This window comes from Ornithodoros turicata, unplaced genomic scaffold, assembly GCF_037126465.1.
Source record: "Ornithodoros turicata isolate Travis unplaced genomic scaffold, ASM3712646v1 Chromosome12, whole genome shotgun sequence".
Classification (NCBI taxonomy): domain Eukaryota; kingdom Metazoa; phylum Arthropoda; class Arachnida; order Ixodida; family Argasidae; genus Ornithodoros; species Ornithodoros turicata.
In genome coordinates this window covers 4,230,466-4,233,136 of record NW_026999301.1, presented here as the reverse complement: position 1 = coordinate 4,233,136, position 2,671 = coordinate 4,230,466, and the positions used below count along the sequence as shown (strand labels likewise).

Sequence of the window (2,671 nt, the reverse complement as noted above, 5' to 3'; positions counted from 1 at the left end):
ACCCCCATTATGGGGATCGGAAGATTCCCGCGGAAGGCGGCCAGGCTCCTGCAACAGCTTTTGTTTCTTTTGCATGTGAATTTGCCCACTGCCTATATTCTGATAGGGGAATATATTTGAATAAGAGTGTTGCGAAGTGTAGAGGGTCACCAGTTGTAAGATTGAATTTGGAGTCACAGAAGAAAGACAACTTCTTTTACGTTATGAGCCGTGTTTATTTTAGCGTCCGCTTCCTTCGGAACCCCAGTCCAGACTGCCCCCTCGTGACGCGCAAACCGGGTGTCAGGTTACACCGCGTCCGAGAGGCAGACCACGCATGCCAGGCGACCCCGCGAGTTCGAAGAAATTTTCAGCGTCGCGGGTTCACGTGATCGGTCTGGCACGGCGTGTGTCTGTGAAGAAGCGGGGGCCGTGTAGGAAGTCGGTTTTCGAGAAATAATACAGCCTGTCGACTGCTACAAGAGTAATAGATGAAGTGGGAGGCAGGAGTGCCTGAAAGATTTAAATAAATGATACAAAAGAGGGGAAATGTAAAGAATTAGTCCCCGTGCCACACGAGGTATAAGAGGGACTGAATTCTGGAAGAAATAAAACAATGATAGAGAAGGAGTAGGGAGAGTGAGTGTGTGAAGGAGTTAGCTCTAGCGAAATCACAGTCAGGGGGAGGGGACATTGGCAAAAGCGGATTTATTGAAAGTGATCAGTGAGAGATTGGTGTATAAATATTGAGAAGGTTACCCCGGCGTCGGGAAATTGGCGCCCCCATCGCCCGGCAGCAGCCGCAGTAGCCCCCTCCTGCATTCACGGTTGGGTCGCCGCAGGAGGGAGACCCCCAGGTATAGCTGTGCGTGGCTTTCCCGTGTCTGGGGAAAGGGGGATCCTGGCGGTTGAGTGGACCCGGAGGTTGTTTTGGACCCTTCGGGGCCCCTCCGGGAAAGCAACACACCGCTTTGGCCCCTGCTTCCCATAGTCGGGTAGTCCTAGAAGGCCTGGCCAGGATTATTCAGCTAGTTGCCATCTCCCTTTTCATTACTTTTTCTTTCTCCACTCCTTCACTGTCTTCCTTTTCCTCCCTTCACCTTCTTTGGCGGCAAGGGTCAACCTTGGGCAGTCTTTTCACTCTCCAGAAGCTGCACTAGGGTATAGTGCAGGGGTAAGTGTTAGCGTGCGGGGCACGTTCCCCAAGTTGGGCTCCATGGTGGGCGACACGCCTGCTGCACTGAACAATAATATCTTCTTACATGGATAACCACCACTCTAAAAAAACTGATCGGCGCCTAAAACGGAGCCGCACCGAGAGACCTGAACCGAATCTGCTTGATCTGTCTCCAGACCCTTGGTTTCCGAAGTTCCTAATAATTCAGTCTAAGGAAGAGGGAAAGCCACTTGCGAAAATTTCTCCTTTTGTTGTGGCGAAGGAACTCGAAAAAGTAATCGGTAAATCTTACAACGCAAGAAAACTGAATGCAGGGGATATCCAGGTCGAAGTACAGAACAAACGTCAAAGCACGGCACTACAGACACTGTCAAACATCGGGAACATACCTGTAAATGTTAACGTACACCGCACACTGAACATAACCAAAGGTGTAATATCAGAAGATGAACTCATCGAATGCACAGAATCTGAGATTGAAGATGGACTGAGTGAGCAGGGCGTGGTCTCTGCAAAACGGATCATTATGAGGAGGGATGGTAAGGAAATCCCAACCAAGCACATTATTCTTTCTTTTCAACTACATGCGTTACCTTCTAATATAAAGGCTGGTTACCTCAGTTGCAATGTCAGACCATACATTCCAAACCCAAGACGTTGTTTCAAGTGCCAGCATTTTGGGCACAGTTCGCTTGTCTGCCGCGGACACTCCACCTGCCCAAAATGATCTGGCAAAGACCATTCGCCAGAGACTTGCAGCAATGACTACCGTTGTGCCAACTGCCAGGGCAACCACCCGGTGTACTCTCGATCGTGCCCACGCTGGAAAGAAGAAAAAGAAATCATAAAGATCAAAACCGTACAAAACATTCCTTACAGAGCTGCAAAGACACAATACGAATTTCAAATGAAAGGATCTTTCTCCGAAGTGGTGCGCAGGGGAGTGGCACCACCAAGGAAATCTGTGGAAACTCAGACCTGCTCGCAGGTGACCGAGTTCCCACCCTACACTCCCCAACAGGAGGCTGGAGACACTCAGGTGCCTCCTGCTGTTACGGAGGCCAGCCGTTCAACTGGCCAGAAAAACACACCCACGGCCGTTCGTACGGCCGGCGGTATACCGTCTGTTTGGGATGGGACTTTAAAAGCCCCCTCCCAGAAAGGGCCTCAAAACATGGAGGTTGATGATGATGACAGGATGTCACAGAAATCATCATCAAGCCTCCCTGATATGCCAGGGAAAGAAAGGAGAGAGAAGGGCAGGGGAAGGGGCGCGAAAGCAAATGAACAGCAGAAACAACAACTGCGAAGAGTTCAAGCCCCTTAAATGCAAGTCCTGTTTCCCAAGTTACTGAGCAAAGTTTTCCACGTCTCCCTCCTTCTTTGTACTGCGCTCGCCATCTTTATTTCATTGATTATAATGGAAAGTTTTATTCAGTGGAACTGCCGTGGAATACTGTCAAACCTAGATGACGTGAACGATCTTTTTGACCGCTACAACGCGGCATGTTTCTG

The 2,671-nt window shown here is 49.7% G+C and overlaps 1 long non-coding RNA gene across 1 annotated transcript; it reads right to left on the bottom strand.

Moving 5' to 3' along the window:
- Positions 1–1,167: 1,167 nt before the first annotated feature.
- LOC135371676 (uncharacterized) lies at positions 1,168–1,914 on the bottom strand. The gene is made up of 3 exons (XR_010415694.1): positions 1,773–1,914; positions 1,546–1,665; positions 1,168–1,219 (listed from the first exon to the last, which is right to left on the bottom strand). It is a non-coding gene; the product is annotated as an uncharacterized LOC135371676 (long non-coding RNA).
- Positions 1,915–2,671: the final 757 nt, after the last annotated feature.